The sequence below is a fragment of the Lathyrus oleraceus genome, chromosome 4 (genome assembly GCF_024323335.1).
Source record: "Lathyrus oleraceus cultivar Zhongwan6 chromosome 4, CAAS_Psat_ZW6_1.0, whole genome shotgun sequence".
In the NCBI taxonomy this organism is placed as follows: Eukaryota; Viridiplantae; Streptophyta; class Magnoliopsida; order Fabales; family Fabaceae; genus Lathyrus; species Lathyrus oleraceus.
In genome coordinates, this window is record NC_066582.1 from 432,423,585 (window position 1) to 432,441,927 (window position 18,343).

At 36.6% G+C, this 18,343-nt stretch overlaps 1 non-coding gene across 1 annotated transcript; it reads left to right on the top strand.

Moving 5' to 3' along the window:
* Nucleotides 1–252: 252 nt before the first annotated feature.
* Nucleotides 253–359, top strand: LOC127076897 (small nucleolar RNA R71). Its single transcript, XR_007786913.1, has one exon. It is a non-coding gene; the product is annotated as a small nucleolar RNA R71 (small nucleolar RNA).
* Nucleotides 360–18,343: the final 17,984 nt, after the last annotated feature.

The following is an 18,343-nucleotide window of genomic DNA, read 5'->3' on the forward strand; positions in this document are numbered from 1 at the left end:
GCTAAAGCGTCCATTTTCACATGCGTCATGTCTAGAGAGCTTACCTCATGTATTCCACCTTGGGTATCCTTTTTCTCTATTGACGCTCGTTCAGTTCCCCATTGGTAATGGTTTTGGGCTATATCCTCAATTAGGTCACAAGCTTCTAGATAAGGTTTGTTCATCAGCGCACCACCTGCGGCAGCTTCGATGCTCATCTTGGTGTTATAATGGAGTCCATTGTAGAAGGTATGAACAATCAACCATTATTCTAGGCCATGGTGTGGACAGACTCTTAATAGCTCTTTATATCTCTCCCAAGCTTCGAAAAGCGATTCTCCTTGGTTTTGAGCAAATCTAGTTATTTGGTTTCGAAGAACAACAGTCTTACTAGGGGGAAATATCTAGCAAGGAATACTCTCCTAAGGTCTTCCCAGGTAGTTATTGAATTAGCTGGAAGTGAATCTAGCCATGAACGTGCTTTATCCATGAGGGAGAAAGGAAATAATCTTAAACGGATCGCATCGGGTGAAGCGCCTTTTGATTTAAAGGTGTCGGCTAGTTGGATAAAAATTTTAGATGTTGATTCGGGTTCTCAATAGCGAGACCCGCGTATTGGTTTATTTCGAAATTGTTAGCAGGAATAAGGGGGTTTACTATGCTCGAACTAGGTTCCTCATCAGAGGGTTGGGAAAATTCCTTAAGAGGTCTCCTATCGCGATTCTCGACCATAGCTTTCTTAATTTGGATGAGTAAGAGGAGTGTACGACTATAACATTTGGGTTCCGCTAAAGGATCTACTAAATTTCCGGTACTACGGGTTCTTCGCATTTACTGGATAAAAATGCCTTAGTCTATACGGTGTAACAACAGGGTACGAAATTTGACGAAGTTGGTCCCCGGCAACGGCGCCAAAAACTTGATTGTGTTGATTCACAAGTGCACGAATTACGTCAAAGTAATATAAAAGAATATCGATCCCACAGAGACCAATCGTCAATCTATCAATTACTATCGTTACGGTGTTTATCTAAGATGGTATAAAAGAGATATTGGGTTTGCAAAATAACGGTAAATAATCAATGCAAGTAAAGACAGGTTGAATGTAATTCACATCGGTTAAGTGATGTTTCGATTGTCTAAATAGAACTACTTATGAGGCAATATTTTCTACTCTTGAAAAGAATCCATTTAACAGGAATTGTCGCTTTCGCGTATTCAGAACCGAGTTTACCCTTAAATTAAGGCCTTTTATTGTCACTTATAAAAGGTGCGCAGAATGCTAAAGTAGTAAACCTATTTTTAAGAAATGAGACTCGTAAACTTAGTCGAAAAGTGATTTTGATTTGGAAAGTTTTCCCAAGGAGTTTCCTGATTTTAAACCTATCAATGCGTCCGAAAACAGTTTCAAAAATAGTTTTTCCTTAAAGTGATAAAAATTCCTAGTTACTAAGCCAGGGTGCTTTCGCACTCCTCGAATAATTAAAACTAACCAAATTTGTTATAGAAAACTCAAGTTAAAAATAAAACAACCTTGAAGTATTTCTACAGATTCAATATGTGAAACACTACTTTAACCGCGATCCTTACATTCTAACCTTTAAAAGATTTAGCCAGACATGGTAACACAAACAAACACAACGGTGTTAATCATGATGAAAAGTTTGTTATAAATGTGAGGCGTGGAGAGCGAGTAAATTGCGTAAAGTAAATAAAGTAAAGCGAGTGCGGAAAGTAAATAAATTAAAGCGAGTGCGGAAAATAAATAAAGTAAAACGAGTGCGGAAAATAAATAAAGTAAAGCGAGTGCGGAAAATAAATAAAGTAAAGTGAGTGCGGAAAATAAATAAAGTAAAGCGAGTGCGGAAAATAAATAAAGTAAAGCGAGTGCGGAAAATAAATAAATAAAAGTGATGCGGGAAATAAATAAATAAAAGCGATAAATAAGAACCTGCTCCAAATGGAGGGCTTTAAATCTGGTACAAAAATAAACCTCCGACTCCTGAAGCTAAAGACGACAGCAACTCGAAGTGACCCAACTCAATCTCACTAAGGTGCGATAACCCCCCGATGTGACGGATTATCGCTATTACAAATGATAAATATATGCTTAGTGTTGTAAAACTAAGTTGGATGATTAGAAAACGAAATGGAATGAGCTATTTGTAGAGGTTTCCAGCAGCTTGTAAAGACCATGGTGCCCTCCAACTTCCCCTTAATGGGAACGTGACTTCCAAAGGTGGCGCCCGCCATCCCTTCATGGCGCCCGCCATGTGTGTAAATGGGGTTGATCATGGGAACGTGGCGGTTACCTCCTAGTTGAGGGCTGGTGACTCATGGCTTCTCTTGTGGCGGCCACCATGTGCAACGCCATGTGTGTAATTTCGCTGAAAAACCCTAATTTTAGGTCTTTTTGCTTCGTTTCTACCAAAAGAGTCCGAAAGTGCTAAATATCTGAAAACAAGAGAAGAGAGAGCATAATACAAACAAAATGATAATAAAGTCCTAATAGACATGTGAAATCCGAGTCAAAAACATGGTGTAATTCAGTGTGATCATGCGTCTTGATAGGCCAGCTCATGTGTTTTGTGTTGAAGAAGTCAAAAATTAAAAGCCTTGGTATTTTGATATTAAGTGTTTCTTCCAAAGACAGATTTACCCTCCTGGGACATCTTTGAAAGATAAGAAGACTTTGAGGAGATTAACGGGCAACTTCTACCTGAATGGTGATGTGCTTTACAAGAGAAACTTTGACATGGTTTTGCTCAGATGCAAGGATAGACACGAAGCAGACATGTTAATGACTGAAGTCCATGAAGGTTCCTTTGGTACTCATTCCTATGGACCTGCTATGGCAAAGAGGATGTTGAGAGCAGGTTACTATTGCCTAACAATGGAATATGATTGTTGTAAGTTTGTGAAGAAATGCCACAAGTGTCAAATTTATGCAGATAAGATTCATGTTCCTCCGACATTGTTAAATGTCATTTCCTCCCCATGGCCCTTCTCCATTCGGGAAATTGATATGATTAGTATGGTTGAGCCAAAAGCTTCGAACGGACATCGTTTCATTATGGTGGCTATTGATTACTTCACAAAGTGGGTTGAAGCGGCATCATATGCAAATGTAACCAAGCAAGTTGTTGTAAGGTTTATTAAGAATCAGATTATATGCTGTTACGGTGTGCCAAGTAAGATCATTACTGATAATGGATCAAACTTGAACAATAATATGGTGGAAGCTCTCTACAAAGACTTCAAGATCGCACATCATAATTCTTCTCCCTACAGACCTAAAATGAACGGGGTTGTTGAAGTTGCAAATAAGAACATCAAGAAGATCATTTAGAAGATGATTGTGACATACAAAGATTGGCATGAGATGCTCCCATTTACTTTGCATGGGTTCGTACATCCATCCGCACTTCAACAGGGGCAACCCCTTTTTCTCTTGTTTATGGCATGGAAGTTGTGCTCCTAGTAGAGGTTGAGATCCCGTCACTGCGTGTGCTAATGGAAGCCAAGTTGACAGAAGTTGAATAGTGCCAGACCAGATATGATCAATTGAATTTAATTGAAGAGAAGAGATTGACTGCCATATGTCATGGCCAGTTGTATCAACAAAGAATGACGAAATCATTTGATAATAAGGTCAGGCCTCGTGTGTTTAGAGAAGGTGACCTCGTGCTCAAGAAGATTTTATCTTTCAAACCTGATGCTATGGGCAAGTGGACTCCTAATTATGAAGGCCCATATGTTGTGAAGAGAGCCTTTTCAGGCGGTGCTTTGATTCTTACAACTATGGATGGTGAAGAGTTCATGTGTCATATGAATCTCGATGCAGTCGAGAAATACTTCCCCTAAAAAGAAAAGAACAACTCGCTAAGTTGAAAACTCGAAAGGGCGGCTTAGGCAAAAATGAGCGTCTCGGTGGATTGAAAACCCGAAAGGGAGATCCAGGAAAAAATTAGAGACATAAAATAGAAAATTTATCCGAGTAGATTGAGTAACCCACCTTTGGGACAATCTAAGCAAAATTATGGATTATGGCAAGTAACTGCATTCGGCTCGTCCTGATCATAGAAGCAGCTTTGAGCAAGTTGTTTGGGTCTGATTCATCATACTCAACTGAAGACAAGCATAATGGATGTTGAAGTTGGTAGGGAGAATAGTGATCATTGTATTCAATATAGCCGTTTTCCATGTAAATTACCATTTTCAAACTTTGTAAAGATCTATAGAGTCTCATCATTTACGGACTACCATTCTATTAAATAAAGTTGAGCTTTTATCCAATTATTTATGTTCTGGTTTACTTCTGCTAAATAAAATTGGATTTTTATGATGATAATTTAAAAAAAAAATTAATGAATAATAATTATTTTTCTTAAAATAATTAAAACAATCACTTTAAGAATAATCGATTTCAGTAAGGAATGTCAACAACAATTTGAGAATAGTGTAAGTCTTGAAGTGCGAAGCATTGGTGGTCTTCCCCAAGCATTTGGTTTGGTAACTATTTTCCTCCCCAAACGCTCATTGTAAGACCCTAGTTTTGACCCTAAGATCCGTCATGGCATCATATCATTTGCTCAGTGCATTGCCTCAAGGATCATAGCATGTTTGGCTCCTTAACCCTAGGGTTGGGACTTGTGTGAGTGGTTTGAGACCACCAAGCATGCTTGTATTGTATATTATTGCTTTTCTTATTTGTTTACTAACCAAAAGCACAAAAATATGTCACTAACTCTTTTGTTTTGAAGCTCAAGTGATCATGTGCTCCCATGCTCCTAGGAGGCTCCTAAGCTCAATGAAATGTCTAGATGAAGATGAGAAAAGGCATGAAAATGGTCCACAAAGCTCCTAATCATCATATATGTATCCCAAGTATCTCAATTTGCCAATTTTATCAAGATAACCCAGAGTGCTTGAGGTTTGTTTCCCAAGGAAACCCTAATTCAACTGTGCTTTGCTTGTGCCTTGCTCATGAAGCAACCTCAACCTACGATAAAATTTAATCAAGGGAAGTTCTTTCATTCATTATTTTATGCATATATGAGCCTATGTGGGGTTCCTCAATCATTCATTCATCAAGATTTGAAGTTTGGCCTTGAGAAGTTGACCAGTCAAGTCATCTGACTAAACTAAGGATCATTGAGACACAACTTTTGATGTGTTTGTCAAATGAACATTACCCCAAGAGAAAAAATGTTATTAAGAACCATATGAAAAACTTTCATGTTCATCAAAAATACATTTTAAACTTGGAAGGTCATCATCCATTTCAAAACATTATAGGTCATTTTGACTAAAACCCTAATTTTGGGTCAACTTTCCAAGGACCTAACTTCCTTAATTTTTATGATTTTGAGGTGATATCAAATGCATTGTAAAGTTTAAGATGTCTAATTCAAATTTTATGTTGGACAAAATTTCATAATTCTAAAATAAACACATGTGATAATACAAAACATTATAGGTCACTTTGGACCTAAGTCATTGAATTTGAAAAATGGCCAACTTCAAGTGCCCATAACTTTCTCATTAAAAATACAAATGATGAAAAATTTGAGTCTAAATTGATCATCTTGAACAGATATGCAACTTTGATGTTGGAGGTTTTTCCATTTGAGACTTGCATCATTGAAATATAGGGGCTTGAAGATGCTTACTTTTGGTGAAAATTTTCAAAGGGAACCTAGACATGTTTTGTACCCAAACCTTCACATCCAGTTTTCATAAATTTCCAATTGCCAAATGAATTTTTGCCCTACATGACTTTTGTTCCTTATTTCAAGGGCTTTCCAACCATTATTCACATTAGTTTTTTGGACTTTCCATGAGTGAGTTTAGAAGAGCTTTATGTTTATGTTCATTTTTACATTTCACATTGTAACTTGGTGTGCAAGCTTATGCAGCCCCTTGTGCACGTCCAATTCACTTACATTTGAACTCAGCATGGATTTCCATTCACTCTTGGGCCTTACATGCACCTGTACAGGCCCATGCAAGGAGGATTCAAACTTCATGCACACGAGGGAAGCATGGCCTTGCATCACATTTCATCTATAAATAAGAGTGCATTCTCATTCAAATGGTAACCAAGTGGAGATCTGAATTGCTGTTGAATTGAAAAACAAACCCTCACTAAAGGAATTTTCAGTTTTCATTCTCTTTTTCAAGCTTCAATTTCAACATCATTAGTTGATTTTCAAAGCTCAATTCCTTAACCTAGCATCACCATCACACTTCCAGAGCAAAAGTAGATCAAGAGCTTGAAGAATTCGTGTTGATTGAAGCTTCATTTCAGAGGTAGAACACCAAACTTTCTTGATCTAGATCTTGCAATATAATGTGAATTTCTTTGGTTTGTGCTGTTTTCTGAAGTCCTCAAGCATGAGGCAGGCCAGTGGTGGTCTTAATTTTGCAAATCGTGCCATTTCAGTTCATGTACCATGATCTTCAAGCTCATGTTTCTCTCTAAATAGGAACTGTGAGGATGATCCATGGTCACAACGGTGATGTACATCACCTCAACTTCATTTTGATATCTTCAGTTTTCATTTTCATTAAACTTTGATTTCCTGCGGGTGGTGGCCGGATCTGGTTAGATCGCCGGAGAAGATGGTGGTTTCCACCACCATACCCACGTGGTAGCTTTAGGACCTTTGGATCATGCTTCAACGTTTTAATCGTGGACTTTCATTATGTTGACTCATTTAAATGCAAAGTGTAGCGCGCTTGACCAAGGCACATCGTGTATCCGCGCCTTTGAGCCACATGATCATTGCCACGTCAATTAATGAGATGATCAGAGGGCGCTGGATTTTCCTGATTTTCTTATTTTCCTTTTAATTTCAGATATTTCCTTTTATTTTCAAAAATTCATAAATATTTTATTTTAAGTCACAAAAATATGAGACCAATGCCAAAACATTTCTAGAAAAATCTAGTTTCATATTTTGATTTTTAATTATTTTTGTGACTTCATTTAATATTTTTTGTGAATTATTTGGTTTTTTATAGTTTTAATTCATTTTAAAATACTTTTTGATATTTGAAAAATCAAAAAAATATTTTCCTAACACATATGGATCGTAAAGGTCAATGAAAAATAGTCTCATCAATTTCTTAGTTAATTTGAGATTTATTTGAGATTTTAATTCATATTGTGTTATTTTTCATTATTTTTGATTATTTTTAAATAGTTTCTGATTTCAAAAATTGTTGAAAAAATTTGTCAAAGCTTGTTTGACCATGTTAGACCTATGAGAATTTAATTGGACTTGTTGAAGTTGATTTGAATTAAATTTGAGGTTTGACCATATTTTTGTATATTTTATTTGGCATTTATTTTTAATTCAAAAAATACCAAAAAAATGTTGTTGACTTGTTGACTTGTAATATTCATTGCTCTTCTGTTTGGCATTGGTTGATGATGATTTGATTCACATTTGATCAATTGAGTTTGATACTTTACTTCTCTTTCCATCCATTTCATCTTCATCCCATTTCTTTTTATTTTTGGCCAATGAGTTAATGTCTTATGGTTAGTCTTGACAAATGAGGGGTTTAACCTTCTTTGATCCAAACCAAACTCAACTTGATCCAAGATCAAGTGAGTTGTTTTGTGTCCAAGATAGGTTGCTTCTTGGTCAAGCAAAAAACCTAAAGTCCATACAAGGCCTTTCTCTTTTCTTTTGGCATGGCAAGTTTTTGGAGCTTGGCTTACTAGTCATGATCTCTAACTTGTGTTTATTTGCCTATAGTTTTATTGACCGGCCTCAGATAGGTATGACTACTATATTAATCCATTAACGATTGCTTAACATAGTGCTACATTGTCTTATGACAAACTAACATAACTTCACTAATTACTAACTTTAATTTGAGCATTTAATTTCTTGCAATTTACTTTAATGCACTTTACTTCTTGCTCATTTATTCATATTGCCTTTTCATTTTGCTCACTTGAGCACATATTTTATGTTTATGCCATTTTCCTTTTGCTCATTTGAGCTCATTATTGTATATAAATATTGTTGTCTTGTGTTGGTTTTGCTTTTGTTTGTGTCAACCTAATGCAAAAAGGAGAAAGGACTTAGAATTAGGACTTACCCATGCTTAAAGGAGTTCAAGAGCAACTAGGCCTCATGCCTTTAGAATGCTAAAATGATTGAAGAGCAACTAGGCCTCATACCTTTAGAATGCTAAATCTCAAAGTTGACTTCAAAGGACTTCATTTCCAAAACTTATTCTTTGTCCATTCCTCTCATTGTTGTGAACTTTTTGATGTTTGCTCTTGTGTGATAGGGATTCCATTTTGAGATAGTAACGAGGACCATTGTCATGAGTAGCCAAGTCCAAAGGAAAGAAGCGTCTTGAATCATCTCTATGATTTCAAGAAAAGGAACTCCAAGGGTTTTATCTTCTCTCTTATCTTTGTATGATTTAGGACTAGCCCTTCTCTTCTTCTCCTCACTCTACCCAAGCCAAAATCTTTTCTAACTTTGACATTGTATTCAAATTAGAAACCTAGGCCTTATGCCTTTGACTTTTCAAAATCTTTTCATTAATACTCATTGTGAATAAACGCTAATCCAACTTTGACTTCATTTTTGTGAATAAATCTAATTTGTAAATACAACTCACTTCAAGTTGATTTTGTGGTTCCAATGGCCACCCTTGATTGAAACCTTTTCATAAACTTTAGTCATAGGTTTGAGTTATCATAGTGGTTGATGTAAACCTCACCTTATCCTTAGTGACTGGATTATAAGTCTTCCATACTTATTATATGGTTAATCCCTCACTAGTATGTTGAAGCTCTCCTCACATGGTGGATTGTTGGTTTAGGTTGAGTTTTCTCTGTTTGATAACAAAAGATCTTAAGGCTTTTGATCAAATCAATTCACCAATCTTTTGAGATTTTTACCCCGAACTACGAGGTTTTGATCCTACCTTTGTGATGGTACGTTGGCAATAGGTTCATCCATTCAAACAACAAATTTGTAAATATAATCTATTCTCTTCTCATCCCCCCAATATTTTGCACATATTTTCATAAATACCAACCTACAATACCCTTACTTGGCTTTTGTAACCAACCCCCTTACCCAGATCTCTGACATTTTTATTAGTTTTTGATTTGATAAAACTTCTTACTTGGCTTTTGTTCGCTATTTAGCCTTTCCTTTGGACAAATAAAAGTGCGGTGGCGACTCAAATTGTATGTTTACTTTTGGTTTAATCAATAAACCTAAAGGTAACGAAAACCCCTCTACATTCATCATTTATCCCCATCTTGGTTGATGAGTTTCTCCCTAAATATTTCATCATCCCCAGTAGGCCCAGTGGGTCTCATCTCCAGTTGACCTGATGATTGATCCTTTTGCAAATTCATATTCCCCAGTTGCGGTGCTCATGTCTAGCGTCCCCAACATTTTTGCTTAGATCCCCATGCAAAGTTTTATCACTTGTGTCCCCCGGCAGAGTTCATCTTCTGATATGAACATCCCTTGTTCCTGACAGTATTGGAGTTTGAGTAGTGTTTGATTTTATCCCCTGCAAGGTTGTCTCCCATTTGATATGGTGTTGGCCTAAATATCCCCGCAGTGTTGACAATTCGGATCCTCAGTAGATCTTTTCTCTATCCTTGGCATGTTTGGTGGATCATTCTTCAGCAGTGCTCTCTCTCCCCGTAGAGTTTGCCGTGATTGATTGGAAGCATGTTCTCCATGACTTTCCTAGCCATAGGTGATTTATGCAGAGCTATATGATTTATTTTCATCCCTAGCATTTTCTCTAGTTGGTGTTTCCATCTTGTTGAGATTGGCCGAGTGTTGCAGCAGTGACTCGAATCTTTGTTATTAGTTTTCTTTGCGTTATTTTCTCAACATAATCATATATGTATATATTCCTGCATAAAACACAACATCATATACTTCATTGTGCATTTTATCGCATTGATTTTTCTTCTGATCCCCTGCTTTGGTGATATTATTCCCCCATGCAGATCTGGTATGTTTGTCCTCCTTCAATTGTAGAGTGTCAGCCCATTAAGCAGAAAGAGTTTTACCTTTCTCATTCCCCACTGAGTTATTTCCTCGTGGATGATTATTATTTCGGTTTCCTCCCTATTTAATTATCTAGATGGAACTACTCCCCTTGAGTTATATCCTCATTGGGTTGAGACTTTGTTCGACCCTTTCTTTCTAGTTACTACCTAGATGGATATTTTGGGTCCCTGATAGTCTATTACCCAGTAACTGGTAATATTCTTCTCGATTTTTGAGTACATTGCTTTTTCCAAATACCCGGTAAAATGTAATCTACTTCCTTTGCTTTCCCCGGCGGATTCGTCTTCACGTTTCCACAGGAAGTCTATCCTTGATATGTTCATCCTAATCGGTGACGAATATTCTTCCTTTTTGTGGTTTTCTACCTAGTAAAAAGGTAGTTGTAATCCCTATTTTTTCCCAGAGAGTCTATCCTTGATATGTTCGCTTTAATTGGTGACGAATTTTTCTCTCCCTTTTCGGTATTCTACCCAGTAACCGGTAGTTATAATTCCTATTTCCCCCTCTGAGTCTATCCTTAATATATTCATCCTAACCGATGACGGATATTCTCTCTTTGGTATTCTATCCAGTAACTGATAGATATAATTCCTATTTCCCTCGGTGGTCTATCCTTGATATGTTAATCCTAACCGATGACGGATATTCTTCCTTTGAGTTTATCCTTGATATGTTCACTTTAACTAGTGATGGATACTCTCTTCTTGGTCTTTTTCCCAGTAACCGGTAGTTGTAAATCCTATTTGAATTCTTTCCCTAGTAGGTTATTCTTACCCAGTAAAAGGTAACAAATACACCTCTTTCTCCTCAGCGAGTCATCCTTGATATGTTTACCCTAACCGGTAACGGATGTCCCCCTGTCAGAATGTATTATCTTCTTACCCAATAACTGGTAGTAGACAATATATCTCTTTTTACTCCTGTGTCGAAGTTCATTCTTCCCCAGTTGAGTTTGAGTACGTACTTCCTCAGTGAAATCGCCAATCCTCTGTTTCATTTGAATATTTCAGTTTTGTTTTGATCTATTCTTATCCCATGCAGATTTCCCTTTATCCCCAGACCGAGTCCTTCCATTAATTTATTTTCATGGAAATCCTCACGGTGTCTCCAGCAATTTTAAGTTGTAGGCTGGCCTACGCACATCTTTCATGCCCCAGAGTCTCTACCTCTCCAGTGAGTTTTCCTTATGGAATGCATTATGCTCCTGTGGATCTTCAGTCTCTTCCGAATTCGTTTCCTTTGTGGCAATATATTCATCACAAAGATTGTTTTAACATTCATATCATATGCATCATGAGGTCTCTTAGGGACCAAAACTTGTTTCTATATGTTGTTATTTAAGTCCATTCTACTAAGTTTATACCAAGATTTTAACCTTCACATCCTCAGTTAGAATGTCCTTAAATAGAGGCAGCTGTAAGACCCCAATTTTGACCCTAAGATCCCTCATGATATCTCATCATATGCATTGGCTTTAGGATCACACCTTGGCATCCTCCTTACCCCTCATTCATTGGGTTTTCATTGGGAGAGATCACAAACACATTTTATTGTATCATACTTTGTTTTTTATTGTTTACTAACCAAAATACCAAAAATATGTCTATGTAAAGCTTTGTTTCATTTGTAGGTAGTGTATGCATCCACCAATGCCTCACCAAGCTCACAACTAGGGTTTGAGACCCTCAATGCAAGGAGATTAATCAATATATGGTTCACATTGATTCTATACATCATATACGGATCCCCATGATCGTCATTTATCATTTTGATCAAGAAATCATCAAGAGTTTGAAGCTTGTTTGCCTTGGAAGCCCTAATTCATCTGGGTATCTTGTGTGACTTCCTTATCAAGTTTCTTCAACATTTGATCAAATATAACAAGGGGTACTTCATATTATATCATATTATTCATATATTATCCTTCATGAGTCTAAAAGATCAAGAGAACTTCAAGTTTTCAAGTTGGTTCATGGTGGTTGACCAGAGAAAGTCAACTAGTCAAAACTGGGGTTCACTAGACCCTATCTCCTATAATCTTTGTAATATGAAAATGATTTCAAGAGAAATGTTACTACTTATGACATTAAAAACAACTTTCATGTTGAATTCAATAGCTATTTTTGCATGGAAAGTCATTTTTTATGGTGAATAATTATGGGTCATTTTGAATGTGCCCTAGTTAGAAGGTCTACTTCCAAGAACCATAACTTGCTCAATGTTTATATGATGAGGGCCATCCAAGTTTCATGATAAAATTCAAGATGTCTTATCCAACTTTAATTCTTTGAGAAACTTCAAATTCAACTTGCAAAGGCATGTTCCAAGAGGAAACATTTTAGGTCATTTTGGGCCATTACCATTGCACAAGCAATTTTCCTCAACTTCTAAAATGCATAACTCCTTCATGCCAAATCCAAATAAGGTCAAATTTATGACCATATTGAATAGGTTTGAAATAGATACAACTTTTGTGAAGATATTGTTTCCATTTGAAGCCCATAGCAAAAGTTATTCAAGGTGGAAGAAGTGAACCTTTGACTTGGTACTTAGAAAAATTTCATTTATGTTTGATTTTCCAAACTTCCACCTTAAAATTCATCATGATCTAAGATTCAAAAGGAAAAGTGTTCAACATTAAAGTTGTTACCCTTGATCTCACCTTTCCAAAAAGTCCAAAATCACTTCATTTGACCAAAGATTGAATGACTTGCGCAAGGCTTTTCTTCAAGGTCCCATTTGGATGAATGTCATTGCCATTTCTCAATTCCAATTGCATGACCTCATGGCACACTTTTAGCATTACTCATGATCAACTTTGGACCTTTTTACATCATTTCATGGGCCTATCACACACCCATGCATCCATGCAACTGAGAATTGCTATTTTTGTCATTTTGATGGAAGTGTGTGGAAATCAATTGCTTAGCCTATAAATACATTGCCTCATGCTCAGAATTGGGGACCTCTTACCCAAGATTTGATCCTTCAACCCTACCCTTCACCATTAGAGGATAAACTTGAAGGTTTTCAATTGAAAATCGAGTTTCAATTTCACTTCTGTTTTGAAGTTGAAACTCCAAGAATCCAAGCCCTTCTTTAATCTAATTCACTTCCTGCAAGCTTCTGAAGTCAAGCCAAAGCCAATTGGAAGCAAGATCAAGCAAGATTCAAGATCCATCGAAGGTGAATTTTCAGAAACTTTCTCTCTTCGATTCCCTGTCAATTCTTCACCATTCTCTTTGATTTTTGGTTGGCTGAAGTCCTACCAATGTAGGTAACAAGATTGAGTTACTTTGAGGTCAAATCGAAGCAACTCAGTTCATGATCCTCAAAATTCAAATCCCTATATCTTTTGATATACTTGGAATTGGAGAAAATTGAGGCCAGATTCGAGCTCCTGAGCATTTTTTCTTTAAACACATGTCCTTATTTTTCATTTTAGTGAAGGTTGATGGTGGACCAGTCCGGTGAGGTCCACCAGAGAAGAAGACTGAAGCCCTAGCTCCGGTGGTGTGTTGGCACCCTCCCATCCCTTTGATCATGTTTGAATGTTTTAATCTCGTCCCTTGGTTCTGATTACCACACGTGCATTGCATTGAATGAAACACACCACGGATAGCACCCGCGTGGCCATCAGATCTGCCACCTCAATTAATGCGGGAGATCTGATGGCCCTTGTTTTTTTGAATTATATTTTGTTTTATAAATTTTCATTTAATCCTTTTATTTTGTTTAAATCATAGAAAATTCATTTTTAATCCAAAAAATATGGGACTCTCACAAAAAATCTCTAAATATTTTTCTCTTTCATATTCTGAATTAAAATTATTTTTTTAGATTAATTTTGATATTTTTCATGAATTAAATATTTTTGTAAATATTTTTAATTGTTTAAAAATACTTTTGACTTTTCAAAAATAGTGAAATTTTTTGTCTAAGGTCCTTTGACCTTGTTTGACCTAGGATAAATCCCTTAGCCATTTATTTGGTGTTTTGAAGGGATTTTAGGTTTTGACCAAATAAAAATGTATTTTAATTCATTTTTAATGTGATTTTTAATTGATTAAATGTTTAAAAATATTGTTGAACCATTGGTTTGGTCTTGTGATGTTTGACTTTCTATTTGGGCCTTGGTCAATGTTGATTTGAGTTTTATTGGATCAAAACCATTGGATTTAGGGGATTGATGAAATGTACATTTCATCTTCCAAAATGAATGGATGGTTTTTATTTGATGAAATTCCTTCCATGATCAATTTGTGTTTCCATTTTCCCCTCCCTCTTCATCTTCATCCCAATTTTTTCCCATTCCCTTATTTAAACAATGAAATCTCTAGTGTCTAAAGGCTAATTGGTTAACCAATGACCTTGTGTCAGATGAACCAATACAAGTGTGACTGCGATAGGTCCCTCCCTCTTGATCTTTTTTCAGTGTGTGGTATGTTTTAGGAGTTTAGTTATTCATACCAAATCTCTAACATGCATTAACACCTAAATTTTTATTGCCCGACCTCATATAATTGTGACTTCTACATAAGTTCAATTACGATTGTTTAACATAGAGCTAAATTTGACCCTCAAGGCATAGCATTCTAGTAAGTGAGATTGTAAGTATCCCTTTCTTCATGGAATTGTGTGGAGACTTGACCTTTTTTCCTTTCATGGGAGCTAGTGGCGTACTTGTTGAATTATCCAAGTTGTAGCCCTTGTCATGGAAGATGTCTTGGTTTAAGGATTCATACTTGTGAATGAATGGTTGGGTGTTCTCCAAAGAATGACTTAATCAATTAAAAATCATCACTAACATTTGACTAACTCTTGCTAATATTGCTTTACTTTCAAGTCATTTATTTTATGCAATTTAAACAGTCATTTATCATTCATTGCCATTTACATTTCATATAACTTGTTTATGTTTATTTCATTTTCACTTTTCTCATTTGAGCCATATCTTGTGATTGTACATATTTGTTTGTGTGTTTTGATTTTATTTGTGGTCTTTGGACTTATAATTAGGCAATATTCCCTGTGCAAAAAGGACTTGGCCAATGGCAACATTTTGAGACTGAGCTATCTTGAATTGAGCTTTCATCTGATACAAGCCTTGGGATTTGTTTGAACTCATTTGCTACTCTGTCTTTGTGATTAAGTGTTATTTTCATCTTGTGTTTGATGCTTTGCTCTGAGTTGATCAAGGAATATTTTATCTGATACATGAGAAGACAAAGAGGACTGCTAGCTCTAGGAATTGCTTGCTTGGATGTGGCTATCTTTATTTGATGTCTTGACCTTCATGATATCTGGATATTTCTCATTGCTTATTTGATTATTACATTATTAAAAAGTCCAAAGGAAAATGGGTTTCTGTATGACATTCTTGTCTGTTGGTTTGCATCCCATTGGTCAGATCTTTTCAACTCTTAACTTTTAAATTTATGCTTATGATAGTCTCTTCATCTCCTCCCACTTCTTAAATTTCAAAATCTCTCCCTCCTTTCAAAAACTTTGTTTGCTTGTGATTTCAAACTTAGAATTTGCTTTAATGATTAGAAACTTTGGCCTTATGCCATTGAATTTTTAAACTCTTTCTTAAATCAAATTTGTAAATAAACTTAACCATATTAACTTAAAAAACTTTTGGCCCTTTGTGACTTTTCTTATTAATTTTTGTTAAAACCAATTCAACAACTTCTTTGAAATTTTTACCATGAACTACGAGGTTTTGATCCCTCATTTTTATGTTGGTATGTAGGCACAAGACCGAAGGTCTTGTCAAACACAAAATTATATGAATTCTTTTCTCATCCCCACACTCTATTTTTCTCAAACATCTTTTATACCCAACACATATGCACACATAAAAAAGGGCTCCCTAGGAGTACTTAGGAAAATTTGGGTGCTAAAACCTTCCCTCTCTGTAACTAACTGTTGCATTACGCGAAAAACCCGCGGGAAAACGAAACAACAGAGCCGCCACCGTGCGTTATTTATCCCAAAGGCGGGAAAGGAAACGCTCGAAGTAAACCTGGAAAGGAATGGTCTCGCGACCAGAGAAAGATGGGATCGGGAGTCGGTTATGCGAAGGGAAGGTATTAGCACCCCTACGCATCTGTCGTACTCGACGGGATCCACGCTCAAAAGAAAGGATAAGGTTGCTAGAAACTGCTCAGACATCACACAAGGCTGGAAGGAAACACAGAAGGACAAAAGAAACGGGACTCGGCAGGATATCGCATCCTGGGCCTACGTAGTCTGTCAGGCACAAACATCAGAGTCGACATAGTTCGGGACAGGGGAAACGTGCTCGCTAGGATGTCGCATCCTATGCATACGTATCTTCTCTAACCGGAGAAGAATCAGAGCACTCGTAGCTCGGCTAACGCACGCCAAACAAAACACAAAGAGGAAACAGGAAACCGAATGCCAATCGCTGGACTTACATCAGACTCCACACAAACAGGCAAACATGGAAACCGAATGCCAATCGTTGGACTTACATCAGACTCCGAACCAACAAACACACACAGGAAACCAACTGCCAATCGTTGGACTTACGTCAGACTCCAACACACACAAAGGGGTTGAAAAGGAAAAAGGGCGCCCGGAGAGATCAGCTCATCTCCTGCCTACGTACCTCATCTGGTATGAGGATCAGGGCGACGTAGTTCCCCTAAACAGGGAAAGAACTTCTAGCCTAACCAGAGACAAAGGGGATACACAAACTACTAGGGAGACTACGACTCGAGCCTAGAAGTTGTCATGCATACGATCCCTATGTTAAGGTTTCTATCTAACTTGCACAGGAAGCAAGCTATCCTAAACAGCACAGGCAATGATGATGTTCATGCAAGCACGATGAAGATCATGAAGATCTTCATGCAATTTTTCCAGATTTTCACAAAATGTTCCAGAAATGAAAAATGAGCATATCAATCGGTTCATCATCACACATACATCAAGGATCCATGAACAAATCACGCAAAAACAACATATCCATGCCAAATCGAAGAAAAGAAAGATTAACATCAAAACTTGAAATGCATGTATCTTGCTAAAAACAGCACCAAATCACTCAAAATTTTCATCAGCATTATCACCAAACCATGCTCTACATGAATATCACAGGGATTTGCAAAAATAAGGAACTCGAATTCTGACCTGTTGAAGAACAGAAGTTGATTCAGCTTGCTTCAAGGCCTGGCAATGCTTCAATTCTCTTCCAATATGCTTAGTGAGGTGAATGAGGATGAAAATGAAGCTCAAGGATGCACGAAACCAGTTGAATCTCCAACTGCCATGGATGCTTCACACCTTGAACCTAGCTCAATATGCCACGATTTCTTCTAAATCCACATCCAATTCTACTCAACAACACTTCATGATGATGAATTGAGCAAAAGAAAGTATTCTTGTTTGAAGAATTTTGGAAAAAAGTTTGAGAGAAAATTTTTGTGATTTTCTTGAATCTAGATCTGAAATGTGTTCTTCTGATTAAAAACAGTTATGATTAAGTATATATACTCCATACTACTCCTGTTTTAATCATGTTTAAGCTTAAAACCAATGTGATTAACCAATTTGAAAGTGTATGTGCAAAAATGATATTTCCACTTCATGCACCCCCATGCACGTGAACAGTGCATATTCAAAGCCCAAAATGCCTTAAAATGAGTCCATGCACATATTAGAATTGGTTTGGTATGCATATGTTCCACAAAAATGATTTTATGCAATTTCCTTCCAAAAATTTCATGAATGAACCAATGATCATGCAATGAGATTTCATGTCAAGTAATGATATGCTTGGAAAATACATGTTATAAGGATCAAAATGCAAAAAGAACCACTCAAGTTGGAGTTTTGGTTTGAAAGTTATGCCCATTTGGACTTTTGAACACACTTTGCCATGATTGGACCATATCTCCTCAACAACACATGAGAAATCCATGATCTTGGACTTTTTGGAAATGGGAGAGAAAGATCTTCAACTTTCATGTTGGACAAAATTTCGTTTGAAGCTTTCTTGATGATGTAATCTTGAGTTGAAGTTGGTCCAAAATCTTTCCATTTTTGGAAAGTTCAAATTACAAGTCACCTGCTATTTTTGGAAAGTCTTGACCTGACTTCAAATTCTTCAATGTTGATGTTTGAAATGTCAAATGAGACTTGTTTGAACATGAATGAGGCATCTCTAATCACTTCCCACCTTCAAATTCACAATTGACTGTGCAGTTGACTTCTGTTGACTTTTGTGGGCCTCAGATGATTTGCACATGGACTGA